The sequence below is a fragment of the Globicephala melas genome, chromosome 8, assembly GCF_963455315.2.
Source record: "Globicephala melas chromosome 8, mGloMel1.2, whole genome shotgun sequence".
Classification (NCBI taxonomy): Eukaryota; Metazoa; Chordata; class Mammalia; order Artiodactyla; family Delphinidae; genus Globicephala; species Globicephala melas.
Window position 1 is genome coordinate 14,263,819 of NC_083321.1, and position 15,871 is coordinate 14,279,689.

A 15,871-nucleotide genomic window follows, 5' to 3' on the forward strand; every position below is an offset into this window, starting at 1 on the left:
CACTGGACACTTTGGTGGGAATGGAAGTTGGTGCAGCCACTGTGGAAAACAGTACAAAGATTTCTCAAAAAAACTAAAAATAGAACTACTGTATGAGCCAGGAATTCCATTCCTCAGTATACCTCTGAAAAAAACAAATACACTAATTTGAAAAGATCCATGAACCCACAATGTTCGTAATAGCTGTATTTACAATAGCTAAGACATGGAAGCAACCTAAGTGTCCATCAAAAGATGAATGGATAAAGAAGAGGATGTATATATATACAATGGAATACTACTCAGCCATAAAAAAGAATGAAATTTTGCCATTTGCAGCAACATGGATGGACTTGGAGGGTATTATGTTAAGTGAATAAGTCAGACAGAGTAAGACAAATACTGTATGATATCACTTATATATGGACTCTAAAAATACAACAAACTAGTGAATATAACAAAAAAGAAGCAGACTCACAGATATAGAGAACGAACTAGTCGGGGGAGGTAATATAGAGGTGGAAGAGTGGGAGGTACAAACTATTGCATGTAAGATGGGCTACAAGTGCTTCCCTGGTGGTGCAGTGGTTAAGAATCCACCTGCCAATGCAGGCGACACGGGTTCGAGCCCTGGTCCAGGAAGATCCCACATGCTGTGTAGCAGCTAAGCCCACACGCCACAACTACTGAGCCCATGTGCCACAACTACTGAAGCCCGCGCCTAGAGCCCGTGCTCCACAAGAGAAGCCACTGCAATGAGAAGCCTGTGTACTGCAACAAAGAGTAGCCCCCGCGCTCCGCAACCAGAGAAAAGCCCGTGTGCAGCAAGGAAAACCCAACGCAGCCAAAAATAAAATAAAATAAATAAATTTATATATATAAAAAAAGATAGGCTACAAGGATGTATTGTACATGGGAAGTATAGCCAATATTTTGTAATAACTGTAAATGGAGTGTAACCTTTAAAAATTGTATAAAAAAATAAATGAACACGAAAAGCAGCTATACTTCAATAAAAATTAATTAAAAAAATAAAATAGGTAGAGAGAAAAAAAATGAACATGAGTCTGGTGTGTGTGTTATTATTAGACACACCATTTCAACCCAGTTATCCCTCAAGGCATGTAGCATGATGCTTGGCATGTAGTAAGTGTACTCGGTTGAATAGCGTTCAACCCTCAAACTCATCCCCAGAACCTCAGAATGTGAACTTATTTGGAAATAGGGTTTTTGCAGATGTATTTCGTTAAGTTAAAATGAGTTCATACTGGATTAAGTTGGACTCTAAATCCTATGACTGGTGTCCTTATAAGGAGGGAGATTTGGAGACAGAGGTGACACACAAGGAAGAAGGCCATGTGAAGACGGAGGTAGAGGTTGGAGAGGTTGGAGTCATGCAGCTACCAGTCAAGAAACTCCAAGAGTTGCTGGAAAGCACCAGAAGCTAGGAGAGAAGCATGGAACAGATGGTCCTTCAGAGCTTCCAGGAGGAACCAACCTTTGACACCTTGATGGTGGACTTCTGGCTTCCTGAACTGTGAGAGAATAAATCTGCATTGTTTTGAGTTTGTGATAATTTGTTATGACAGCTCTAGGAAATTAATATGGTAGGTTTGTGAGAAACAAAACCAAAAACTCTTGCTTGACTGAGAAATCTCATGATAGCAACAGCTTTTTCGCAGTCGTGGCTGGGGGTGATGGAAGAGAGGGTACCAGCAGCTAATTGAATCCTTAACGCCCTCAGTGGATGGTACTGATCTTCCTGGAGAGACATCAAGGCATAGTGGAAAGCTCCCTAGACTTCTAGTTTTTGGCCTGGTGACTACAATCTTTAGACTTTGGATAATTCTCTCCACCTCTCTGGACCTCAGTTTTCCCATCAGTAAAATGGGAGGAGAGTCAGGCTTGCTGGTCTTTAAGATAAAAGACTCTGATCCTTGTCCCAGATGGTACATGGAGGGGCAGGGGAGAGCCTGTTGAAGCAAAATGGAATGTATCGGCTGATGTCACTGAAAAGTCCGGGGGGAGTGGCTGGCTTGAGGTGCAGCTTGACCCAGCAGCTCAAACAAGGACATTAAACAGATCCTGTCTGGGCTCTTCTCCAAGTGTTGGCTTTGTTCTCAGGCTCCATGCGATGGCAAAAGTCTTCAAGCATTCCAGACTTTATACCATTTAGGTTTTTTTCTTTAAATAGACTATTTTTTAGAGCAGTTTTAGGTTCCCAGCAAAATTGAGCAGAAAGTACAGAGATTTCCTATAAACCCCCTGCCCCACACATGCACAGCTCCCCCATTATCAACATCCCCCACCAGAGCGGTACCTTTGTTAGAATCCATGAACCTACACTGATCCATCATTATCACCCAAAGTCTGTAGTTTACATTAGGGTTCACTCTTGATGCTCTACGTTCTGTGAGTTTGAACAAATATACAATGACATATCTACTATTATAGTATCATACAGAGTCATGTCACTGCCCTAAAACATTGCTCAAGTTTCTGTCCGGTGGGGGAAAAAAATCAGTTTCTCAAAAGCCTTGATGTTTATTCTAATTGATCCAGCCCAGGTCACATGACCACCCTTGACCAATCATTGTAGCCAGGTGGATAAATCTAGCCTCCTGGCTTAAGCCCTGCATAGCAAGCTCCACCCTTGGACCCAGACAAGGTGGTCTGAGAGTAGGTAAGCTTTGGCTCTGGAAATAAAATTTGGGAGGTGTTGCCTGATGAAGAGGGATGGATGCTGAAATGGCAAACTACCGAGGTCCGCTGTGAGGGGCCTGTTTTGGATGGGGGAGAGGGTATCTGGAAGGTCGCAGGGACCTCTTCCCTCCTCCTTTGCTCCTGTGGTTTCACCTTGTTCAGTGCTCTCCCACGTTCGCCCCTAAACCTGGCTAACTTCTTGTTCTCAGGACTCAGCGCAGACATCGCTTCCTTAGGGAGACTCTCCAATTAGATGAGATCTCCCTGATGTGCACTCTGGCTGCTTTCCTTTGTTGACGAGGTGTGAAGAGAGTACACACAGGAGGCATCTATTCCTTTTTGGGTAAGAACGTCTTCATCTCCTTTTGGGAGAGCCCCTTCCATGGCTCTTGCAGTCTTTGGGGGCCATCAATGCACCGCTTGCTTTTCTCCAGCCAAAGTGTTACCGAAAGTGGTGGTCTGGCTGCTTGATGCTCTAAAGCTAGTAAAGAGGCAAGGTTGGTGGAATGAAAAGTTCGCTTTATTTCCGAGGCCGGCATCCTGGGGGGCAGGGCAGACTCTAGTCCAAAGGCTGACTCCCCCCGACCCATGACAGAGGGCAAGAGCTTTTATAGACGGAGGGAGGAGGCTACATGCAGAAACAGCACAGTCAGCTCTGACAGTCATCTAGAAATTGGTCATGCAGTGGTCTGATCAGTGTCATCTTGATTGTTTTAAGTACAGTTAGTCTATAGTTCCAGGGTTGGTTTGTTCTCATTTCTTTGAGGCCAGTTCTTGGAATTGTGGCAGCTTATGTCATGGCTACAGTCTGGTCATCACGTAGTTAACTTCTTCCACCTGGTGGGGGGTCTCAGTATCTATAAGACGGCTCACAGGATGTGGCTCAGAATATTAACTATAGCCCTTGAAGAGAAATGAAGGTCCTTGATTTTGCTTAATGACTAAACAATTATTACTTGGTCTCATTTGACTGTTTTCCTTTGTTTCTACATTTTCTCACTTTGCTGATTAAACTCATTCTTTGGCTAAAGTTTTCCACAGACAAAAGTCAGGCTGAGGACATGGGAGGCAAGGACCATAGGGTCCTGCTCTGTTTCAAAAGGGATGGGTGTGACCCAGGCCAGACTAATGAGCCCATTGCTTACTTATCCCTTCTCTGAGATGGACAGAAATAACAATAAAACCTAAAATTGGTTACAGCAGATTCATGGTGGCAGCAATGCCCAGAAAACCCATTTACCACTTCCTGCCACTGACACCCTCAGAGCTGCCCTGCTCGCTGTCCTTCCCAGCTTTTTTCTTCAGCTTTTTCCTCGGTTCTGCAAGCAATGCTGAACTCTTCCAATGACCTCCTTTTTGCATAGGGCGGCTGGAGCCTGTATCTACTGCTTACAATCAGAGAACCCTAGATGCTACTGTGGGCATTTCCTTCTGTCCAAGAGGAGGGGTCAGGGCAGGAACCGGCCAGCTCCAGCGAATGAGTCTGGCCATCATAACCCCACTTCTCCCGAAGTGCTGGGGTTCCAAGAACAGGGTGGGAGAAAGGAAAGGGCAGGGCAGCAGGAAGTGTAGACCAGGAAGTGTCAATACTGGTGTGTTTGCAGAACACACTATTTAGTGTGATCAGTGTGTGGCATGTAATTGGGAGAGCTGAGCACAGAGAAAGTATCAATAGAATTCCTGCACATAATGGTCAGCTTCTTTAAAGTTAGGTTTATTGAGGTATACGTTATATACAGAAAAATTTATATTTTAAGTGTACATTTTGGTGAATTTTGACAAATGTGTACACTTGGGTAACCACCACAATAATCAAGATAGAGAAGAGTTCTATCACCCCCAAAAGTTCTTTCTGGTCACTCGTGAACTGATTTCTGTCCCTATAGTTTTGGTTTTTCCAGGATGTCATATGAATGGAATCATAGTATATAGCCTTTTGTGTCTGACATCTTTCACTTAGCATATGCTTTTAGGATTCCCCCGTGTTGCATGTACCTTAATTTGTTTATCTAGTCACCAGTTGATGGTTGTTTCCAGTTTTGGGGGCGGTATGAATAAAGCTGCTATAAACTTTTGTGTACAGGTCTTTGTTGGAGGTCTGTCTTCATCTCTCTGGGGGAGATACCTAGGAGTGGGACAGTTTGGTCTCTATGGCAAGTATATTTAACTTCTTAAGAGACTGACAATCTGTTTTCTAAAATGGTTGTACCCACCAGAAATGTATGAGAGTCCCAGTTGTTTTGCATTCTTCTCAGTACTTGGTGTTGCCAGCTTAAAAATGTCATCCATCCTAATAAACGTGTAGCGATCGCTTATTGTGGTTTTAATTTGCATTCCTCTAGTGGCTACTGATGTTGTCTTTTTATGTACCTATGCGCTATTCATATTTCTTTTTTGGTGTCTGTTCTCATGTTTTGCCCATTTCTGAATTGGTTTGTTTGCTTTTCATTATTGAGTTGTGAGAGTTCTTTGTACATCTAGATAAAATCCTTTATCAGATATATGCATAAAAATATTTTTTCCCAGTCTTTAGCTTGTCTTTATATTCTCTCTCTCTCTCTTTTTTTTAAATTTTATTTATTTATTTAAGTTTTGGCTGTGTTCGGTCTCCGTTTCTGTGCGTGGGCTTTCTCTAGTTGCAGAGAGCGGGGGCCACTCTTCATCGCGGTGGGCGGGCCTCTCAGTGTCGCGGCCTCTCTTGTTGCGGAGCACAAGCTCCAGACGCGCAGGCTCAGTAGTTGTGGCTCACGGGCCTAGTTGCTCCGCGGCATGTGGGACCTTCCCAGACCGGGGCTCGAACCCGTGTCCCCGGCATTGGCAGGCAGACTCTCAACCACTGCGCCAACAGGGAAGCCCCTGGCAATTTCTTATAATAGTTAAATATACATATCCCACATGACCCAGAGGTCTCACTGTTAAGTATTTACCGAAAGAAATGAAAAATTATATTCAGACTAAGACCTATGTAAAAATCTGGAGACAGGGCTTCCCTTGTGGCGCAGTGGTTGAGAGTCCGCCTGCCGATGCAGGGGACACGGGTTCGTGCCCCGGTCCGGGAAGATCCCACATGCCGTGGGGCAACTAGGCCCGTGATCCATGGCCGCTGAGCCTGCGTGTCCGGAACCTGTGCTCCGCAACGGGAGAGGCCACAACAGTGAGAGGCCCGCGTACCGCAAAAAAAAAAAAAAAAAAAACAATCTGGAGACAATCCAAATTTGTTTACAATAGCAAAAAATTGGAGACAAACCAAATGTTCGTTAAGAGATGAATGGATAAATGCAGTGTGGTATTTTCATACAATGGAATACTACTGAAAATGAAATAACTGCTTGGGTTAAGCAAAAAAATGGATGACTCTCAAAAACATTTTACTGAGTGAAAGAAGATAGACACAAAAGGGTATGTACTGTACAAGTTCATTTATATGAAATTCTAGAACAGACAAACATAAACTGATTATAGAGAGCAGATCGTTGCTTGACTGGGGGTGGATGGCTTGATTACAAAGAGGCACAAAAGAACTTTCTGGGGTGATGGAAATGTTCAGTCTCTTATCAATGTCAATATCAATCAATATCTTGATTGTATGGTTGTTATCCAGGTATACATACTTGTCAGAACTTAAACTCTACACTTAAAAATCTGTGCATTTTATTGTGTGCAAATACTTCAATAATGCTGACACAAAAAAAGTTGGTTGAAATGGTATTTCTGGCCCCTGTTTTTCCAAGTACTATTAATTTTTATGTACCATGGGAGTGTCCTTGAAACGTTAAAAAGTATATTTTAGCTTTTACTGTTATCTCTTTACTCTTCATCCTCACCTCCAGTCTTTTGGGCTTTTAATTTCTAAATAATTCTTCAGCAATTATGCATGTGTCTGACAAAGTTATAATACATTTCAAAGGTTTTCTACCAGGTTCCAAGTGAATCAGTTGAAAGGAATTTGGCTGGAAATGAATGTTTACAGCCATTAGTTCATGTCTTGATAAGGTTGATACACCCTGGGGTGATTTTGCAATTTTCATACGCGTTTTGAAAGCAATTTTGTCTGCTTTCTAGGTTGTTTCATTTTAAAAATTCATTTCCAGTCATCCATGTCCACTTACCCATTTAGCTATGTTTTCACAAACTCCACAGAATATTTCTACTCTCTTAGAGAGGAAGACAAAATTGACAGTTCACAGAAACATTGCCAAACAACAGAGTAGGCAATAATGGACTAAAAATAGATCAGGACGTTAAATTAAAAAACAAAAATCTAAAGTCTGAGAGAGGACTATAAAAATGCAAATCTATTGTGACACAAATGCATAGAAAATGATTTACTTACAAAGTTCCCAAATTCTGTCACTAGCTTGTTATGTGACCTTGGGCACGTTTAACCTCTGTCGGGCTTATTTCCTGGCCTGAAAAGTGGGGGCTAATAGTAGAACCTACCTCATGGATTATCATGAGGATTAAATGAGAAAATTCATATGAAAGTGTAGAGCCCAGTGTCAGGTGTATAATAGGCATTTAATAAATATTTGCAGTTATTATTATTATTACCTCCATGGTGTATAAATATATTGGAAGAAAAAGAAAGTGAGTGGACATATTGTTAACCTTTCTGATCGTTTCTCCTGGGGTCATACCGAAGGTGTGACTGCCTGGCTGGGGGCTTAGGAGGTGATTCTGTTGCTGGGCTGGTGTAAGGAAAAGGAGGTATAGTTGCAAGGCTGAGGATGCTCAGAGGCTTAATGTTAAGAGAGCTTTAGATCTTACATCCCCAAGTTCTGAATTCATCCATTTAGCCACTCAACAAATGTACTGATTCCTCAGTGTCCCACGAATATAGGTCAAGGATCTTGCTCACAGGCTAGTGGGGAGATGACACCAGGGTAGAAATAGAGCCTAAATGGCCTCTAAGCTCACCTTACCCCTCCGGTGGAAGAGGAGGCTCAGAGGCTGAAAGTGGCTTGAAAAACACTTGAGCAAAGCCAGACTGGGAGCTGCCCCTGGTCCCCAGCCTGAGCAATTCTCCCTGGCACCTGTGATCATAGTAGCCCAGGATAGAAAATGCTTGGGGTGACCCTAATAGGGGAACAGTTGCTTTCCCCTGGGAAGTAGTGACATTTAAGTCTGGCAGTGACAGATGGGGAGCATTTGGACACATCTGGAGGAAGGGCTCTCCATGTGGCAAGATGCAGAGGCAGGAGAACAAGAGATGTATCTGAGAAACATCTAATATTCTTCCTTTATCATGGAAGGGCTTCCTGGAGGAGGAGGAATTTCAGGGCTGACACCAGGATCTATCTGGGTTCAATGAAACCACACCTTGCGGTTCTTAACTTTTACTGGGGCAGCATGAATTTCTCCTCCCCTGCTACCTCTACTCTCCCCACGCACAGTTATTGGAACTTGGTGCTTCTCAGGACTCAAGTAACTGAAGAGAGTCCTTAGAGAGGTAACATGATGTGGGAAGGACACGGATACTGTAGCAGAATTGAATATGAAAATTACGCAAGTGGGTGAATTTCCCCTAGGATAAAATTCTGAATGATGTCTAGACATTTTGCCCTGAAGCCAGGCCACCCTGGGGCCTTTCCTTTACCCTCCTGATCCAAAGTCCCCACTTCCCCGTTCCTCTCCCCCTTCCAATTTGAGTCAGAGCTGGAACAGACTGGCTCTCCAGGAGGGAGGCTGGGCACAAGGGGAGGAGGTCTTGGGTAGGGGGAGGGAGGGGAAAAGTAAGAGATTAGAAGGCTGAGGAGCTGAGAAAGGAGGGAAGAGAGAGCTAGGAAGAGTCCAGGGCAGTTCATTTCTTGGTGGCATGGTTGGCCCTGTGTGGACACTTGGAACGCACTGGATAAGCCACAGTCAGGGACCATGTTACCGTCCTGGCGCCTGCCCCGGAACACCTATCCTTTCCCTGTCCAATCAGCATCCAGGTGCTGGAGATAGAGAGGAAAGACTGGGTGCCCCTGGCCTTCAGGAGCCTCCTTGTCTGGTGGGAGACAAGAATGTGAAGAGATGATTAAAACAGCAGGAGAGGGGCGAGAATGGGCGGGGCATGCCCTCCAGCTTTTAACCTATGGCTAGCCGTGCTGGGGCTAGGCCATCCCATTCTCTCCTGAAAACTCTGCCCCTTCCTTCTCCTCTTGTCCTGTGGGGTCCCTCCTCTGGTGCCTGGAGCAACAGTAGCCTCAGTGCCCCCCGGGGAGAGGCACCCACAGCAGCAGAAGAGGAGAGAGAGGAGGAACCAAGGGGGGAGGGCCCACTGGGGAGGGGCAGGGCAGGGGTCCAGAAAATCAAGCCCTGGATGTGGCCATTGCCTTCGGGTCTGGTGACTGTATGACTCCACCGTCTTCTGAGGGGTAAGGGGAGTGTGGTTTTGAATCCACAGACACACTCACCAGGCAGATTTGCAGATTCGCTGGCAGTGCAGGGAGGGGTGGGCCCAGTGGGAGGGGCTGGCCTGAATGGACCACCTGGAGGGCCCCAGGTGCCTGTCCCTGCCCCTCAAATCTTAGAGGTGGTCCAGAGGCAGAAGGTGAGTTGACAGACACTTGATCAAAGCCAGGGCTGGGAACCCCTGCCCTTCTCAGCTGAGCAATTCCTTCCGCATCCCCACTGGTGAATTTGTGAATTAGTGGGAAGAGTCTTCCTGGCTGGGTCACTAGTAATATTGCACCATAAATTCTCCCAGGGGTGGGATTTCCCAGATTCTAATGCTGACGCTCAGACATCCCAAACTCCCAGTGAATATTTGCCTGTCCTTTACGCTGTTCTAGGTGCTGTCACCTGGGGGACTGCGTTTCATTCTCACAGTGGTCCTGGGATGTAGGTGGTATATTATTCCCATTCTACAGAGGAAGAAACAGGCCCAGAGAGGGGAAGTGTCTTGGACGGGGGCTTGCTTAAGGTCAGGAGGAGGTGACTCTGGACAGGAGTTCCAGCAGACAGGGTCAGAGCCTGCCCTGCTGCCCCTCCTCTCCTCTCCTCCTTCCTAGGGTCTGGCTCATGGGGCCAGGCTCTGGCCCAGCTGAGGGAGCCTTTCAGAAGCAATTCCAGGCAGGGGAAGGCCAAAGAGACAATTCACAGGAGTGGTACTGAGAGGTGGGTCTTGGCTACGTGAAAAGGCTGATGGTCTTATAAATGCTTGAAACGGAGAGCCAGTTTTCTTTCCCCACCCCGCTCCCCCCAACGTGGATCTAAAACCCTTTCAGGCTACTTTTGGGGGAGGGGGTAGCTGACCACTTGAACCAAAGGCTGATGGGGAGAGGGGGCAGGAGGAAACAGGAGGATTGCTCCCAGCGGAGGTCCTTCTCTGGCTAGTAAGAGAAGCTGACTTGGAGGAGGGGTGAGACCCACCCAGCTGTGCAGGGGGCCTCTGCTGATGCTGCATCCAAAAGAGCCCTGGCATGGGTATGAGTTGGGTGGCTGGAACTTCTGAAGTCTGTATCTGTGATTGTTGGTGTGGTTGTACATTTCCACCCTCCTGGGGTTAAGGACACAGCGAAGGGAGATGAGGTCACGGTTTATGAGAATACCAACTGTGTGGCTTTGTAAAGATGCCATGTAAAATGCTGATAAATGTTTATGCATGAAACTGGCAAGAATGCAAAGCCCCTCGGTTAAAAAAAATTGTCAGAATTGCCCAGTTTCCTAGAGTTGGAGGAGCTAAGTGAATTGTTAACTGGGAATTGTAAACCTGCCACATGGTAATGTCACTTTGGTTGTGAAATAGAAATACCGGCCTTCTATATGCATGCATGGCTGTTTGCGTGCCTCCAAATTTCTAATTTCTGCTGGGGATTCTCGAGACATTGTGCCACTTTCTCAACATTCACAGTTATTATAACTTTAAATCTTTTATCTGTATCCTGTAACAGTGTCATCCAAGTGTTCTTTAAATGGTGGTGCTGAAAAACGCACCTGAAAATCGATAACGTTGGAAAGGAAGTGAGATGTGATAAAATGTTATGAAGAAGACCAAACCACCGGCAGGAGATGCTGTGCTGTGAATTTAGCTGAGACCGTGCTGTGAAATATTAGAGGTAATGCCGGGAAAATAAAAAGTGGCGTTAAAGCAAAAATATGCCACAACGGGGGTAGATTTATGGAACACACCCTTTCCACTTTGCATTCATTTCTATGGCAAAATTAGTTCAGAATTATGCACGTTCTGAATGATGCAAGGTCTTCAGGAACACATGCTTTGCATAAAATGCGACTGCCCTGTGCTTACCGGTGAGTGGGTGGGGGAATGGGTCAGTTATTCTAGGGTTTGCTTAGGCCAGGCAACTTTCTCTTTGTGTCCTGGCTTGTGGCTCGGTGACTTCATCTGTAAAGTGGGACAGTCAGACTGGCTTCTCTTGCTCTCTTTGTTAGACTTTGTAGAGACACAGGCACCATCATTTTCTGCCCTGAAGTTGTCTTCTCCGGGACAGAATCCACAGCATACACTAAACTCATCTTTCTTCATTGTGAGGTTGGCCTTTCAAATACCAGGTGTCGTAGAGGATCACTTATCTGAATCCACGTGGGATGATCCCTGGAGACAAGATCCCTTTACCTCCATCCCCATGGTCCCACAGAGATGTGCCTTGCGACAGGTGGTTGGAGATTGAAAAGGCCGACCGAAGAGGAGAAAGCCAGGTGTGATGGGGGCCTGGCACCGCCAGAGGGCAGCACCAGCACACAGCCGAGGTAGCCTCTCCCAGGGACCGGCCAGGAGGAAACGCTTCTCTCCAGTCACTGCAGTCCGCCTGGCGCGGCGCACCGTTCTGGGTGCGAGTGATACCAGTGGGGCATCAGGACACCCCAGGACTCTGCTCTTAGGTTTACATTCTCTTGGAGGAGACAAGATAAACATGTAAGCACATTCATAAACGAGGCTGTTTCAAGTAGCAGTAAGTAGCAATAACGTGATGCAAATAAAGTGGTGACGGGGCGGGCACCAGCAGAGGAGGCCTGTCTGGGGAGATGACAGAATGAGTCCTGAATGAGGAGGAAAAGCAGAGGTCCGAAGATCTGGGTGCATATGGATCTAGGAAAGGGTCTTTCCAGGAGCCTCCAGAGGGCCTGGGGGAGCTTCCTCACAGGTGACAACACTGAAGAACCAAGAAGCCAGGCACACACCTAGGGTCACGGTCAGTTAGGGACAGTGTCTGACAAAACCTCAGGAGAACTTACCTTCCATATCCTAACTTTCCCTCAACCCTTCCTCTCCAGCCAGGACTGTGATCGTGAGAACCCCCCCACCCCCTGTCCCCCGTCCCCATTCCTGAGCATAATCCTTGTAGGGAGACAGGGCAGGGGTCATCGGCTGTGTGCTTGATCAAGCCCCTCCGTCTCTGGGCTCAGCTCTCTGTTATAATATGCGAGGTGGGTCCCCATAGCCTCTGAGCTCCCCATTCTAAGTGTGAGCGTGCAGGGACTCCTGATTTCTAGTTCCTGAGCACCCTCTTGTGGGAAGCTTTGGAATCTCATGCTCAGCTGGAAAGGATCGTGGGAAAATGGTTCGCTTCAACTTCAGCGAGGCCGGTGGATTCTAAGGCCTGTGTGTATGCATCTGTGTGCATGTCTGTGTGTGCTGCCTTGTGGATGCAACTGCGTGTGCCTGTGTCTCTGTGTCTGCTTGTGGTTGTTTATGGGTATATGTACGCATGTGTGCATCTGTGTGCGTCTGTGCTTGCATCTGTGTGCCTTTCTGTGTGTCTGTCTGTGTGTGCATGCACATGTCCATGTGGATGTGTGTTTTGGCAACGGGGACATACAGGTTGATAGGAGAAGCCCCGTCTTCCTCACAAAGGCCTGACAACTCTCCCTGCAGCCAACTTCCCCTCCCCTTGTTCTGTCCGTTCCCCTCCCCCCCTGAGTTCCTCTACTCTGGGATCTCAGTCTCCTCCCTCACTTCTCACCTGCACAATTTCAACAAACTTCTTTGACTATTTTTTCTCTTTTGTGTCACTTGAGCCTCGTTTGAATGTCACAGATCATAGCTCAAGAAATGATTCTCCTTTACATACCCAGGTCATTAGGTTTACGCACCTTTAACGGGGTTGATCACCCACTGCCCTGTTGTGGGGTAGCAGAGAGCTGGGGACATGTACACAGTGATGCTCTGGACGGCTGAGCAGACCCAGGCACGTGGTAGCTAAGACACAATGGCATGTCCACGAAATGCTCCAAGCTCCTCATGCACATGTGTCATCTTATTTGATTTACATGATGACCTTTCAAGCTTAGGCAAGGGGAGACTTATTATCCCCATTTTACAGATGAGGACATTGAGGCCCAGACAGGGAGATAATTAAGAGTCCTGCAGGAACTATTGAAGCAATATGCCAACTCTCTGTTCCAGTTTTCATAACACCCTAGGAGGTAGTTATTATCAATAACCTTCTTTAACAGACAAGGAAATTGAGGCTTTAAAAACTTGAGGTGAGTGCCTGATGCTGCACAGCTAATCAACAGCAGAGGCAGGATTTGAACTCTGCCCTGAGGTTCAAGCTCTACCACTCAAGCACCACGGCAGGTGCGAGGGCTCCCTGGCAGTCACGGGCTCAAGCTCTTTGGGCTGCACCCTGTCCCCTCACCACGCATCTAGGGCTCAGTTCCTAGGAACGTTTTCCTTAGAACCCGAGGGGGAGGGCAGCCCACATTTTGGGTCCTCTGTTCTTCTCCCAAAGGTGGGGGTGGGTGAGTCATGTTACCTGCGCCACTTTCAGAAGCTGCTGGATGGGGGCTGAGCATTAGTTATGCAACAACCTTGCTGCAGTGTGCCTAATTGCCTGATAACCATAACTGAATCTCATGGATGACACCAGCATTATTGCAGGGAGTTTAAGGCAGTTAATGGCAAGCTGCACACATTGTGGTATGTGCTTCCTGTCTCCCAACTGGCCTGCTTGTGAGACCTTTCCTGGGGACTGGGGGAGGCCAAGGGGTGGAAGGGCAGTCAGGGGATGAGCAATAGAACAAATATTATACCCCCTGATTCCCAGAGGGCACCGTCTTCTTTGCCAAGAAAAGTCTGCATGGCAGGTGGCATTATTTTATAAATGAGAATGTGGCATCGGGAGGTTGACTCTCCTCATTTCATTTTTTTAAAAAAATTATTTTATTTATTTAATTTTGGCTGTGTTGGGTCTTTGTTGCTGTGCGCGGGCTTTCTCTAGCTGCAGGGAGCAGGGGCTACTCTTCGTTGCGGTGTGCGGGCTTCTCATGATGGTGGCTTCTCTTGTTGCAGAGTATGGGCTCTAGGCACGCAGACTTCAGTAGTTGCGGTGCACGGGCTCAGTAGTTGTGGCACATGGGCTTAGTTGCTCTGCGGCATGTGGGATCTTCCCGGACCAGGGCTTGAACCCGTGTCCCCTGCATTGGCAGGCGGGTTCTTAACCACTGCGCCACCAGGGAAGCCCCCTGGTTTTATTCTTGATCATTGCTGTGGATCTTTACCAGCACCACCTGGGACCTTCTAGCGAGGCAGAGTCTCAGGTCCCACCCTGTGCCTACTGACTCAGAACCTCTATTATAATAAGATCCTCAGGTGATTCACTTGCAATGTTGTAGTTTGAGAAGCACTGGGCCCTGGTTTAGATGACTCCCCCCTTCCCCCTTATTGTGGAAACATTTTGATTTTCTTTTGGGAAACAACCCCTCCCCCCATTCCCCCAGCCTATGAAGTTCGGGTGGGACCCTTGGCTACGCCTCCTGCTTTCACCCCCTCAGGCCACAGTGGTTGCTTCAGGGAAGGGCAGTGACCCCAAGCCAGGTGGCTGAGTTATTTCCAACCTGTTTGAGGCACTATTGAGAAAGATGTGTTTGATCAAATTATTTATTGATAATCTTCCTTCTCTTCCTGTCCTTGCCGTAGCTTGCTGTGGGTGAATATTCTTCCTCACCCTGGCAATGGTGGCCTTGACCGTCTGACTTGTTCTGGTTAGAATGTGGGTAGAAGTCACACTGTGCCTTAAAGAGCAATCTCATGTTTCCACTTGCCCCTCTTGAGCTTCTGACCCCCACCATGAGAAGGACGTGCCCCAGACGGCCATGGCCTTCATCTGGAGTCCAGGGTGGAGAATGTGGAGCAAACCGAACCCAACCCGGAGACTTGAGTCCACCCTAACCCAGCGGAAATTAGCCAAACCCTCAGCTAACCTATAGATCCGTAAGTATGAAGAATGATTGTTGCTGTAAGCAACTGAGATTTTGGGGGTTGCTTGTTACACAGCATCATTGCAGCAGACACCTGATGTTAAAAATAGAGATGTTTTCTTTCCATAGGAGTTGCTAAGCTGAATTTGGACTAGGATAGTAGAACCTGTTTAAGGGTGAAACTAACAGAAAGCAAAACAGAGCTAGCTAGAGTGAGAATCCTAATCATGGTTAAGGCTTTGTTTCTATGGATCTGGCCTTACTTTAGTTAGTCAGGACTAACTCCACTGGTTTAAACCAGAAAGGGAATTAGTGGCTCCTATAAGCCGAAAGTCCAGAGATGATTCATTCACGTGAGGCTTGATCCAGCAGCTCACTGATGGGTCAGCATCTTTGCCTCTCTATTCTGCTTCCTGTTTTGCCCTTTTCATCTGGAGGCTGGTTCCCCTTGTTATATAGCAAGATGGCTTCCGCATTCAGGTCTAATAGGAGAGAGAGTTTCTTCTGGAAGTGTGCAAGCTTCTTTCCCAGGAGTTGGAGGCAAATGTGTTCTCAAGTTTCATTTTCCTCAGGGGTCACACAGCCATCCTTAAACCAATTTTAGAGGCTGGGGAGGTGGAATATGCTGGTTAATCTAACGCATCTGTGATGGGAGTATGTCAGCTTTATTGAGCAACATGGATCCTCAAGGGAAATTTGGGACTTTGGGACTAGGGTGAGGGGTGGAGAATGCTGGCTAGGAAGACGCATTTGTTTCCTAGACTAAACCTAAACACTTGGAGTAAAGAGTCCTGACTAACTCGAATTACAAATACCATTAAGCTTGGGGGCTTAAAACAACAGAAATTTATTTTTTCAGTGTTGGGGTCTGGAAGTCTAAAATCAAGGTGTTGACAAGGTCGGTTTCTTCGGGGGCTTCTGAAGGAGGATATGTTTCATGCTCCTCTCCTAGCTTCTGGTGGTGGCCAGAAATATTTGTGTTCCTGGGCTTGCAGCTGCGTCACTCCAGTCTCTGCCTCCGTCATCACCCTGTGTCCTCTCT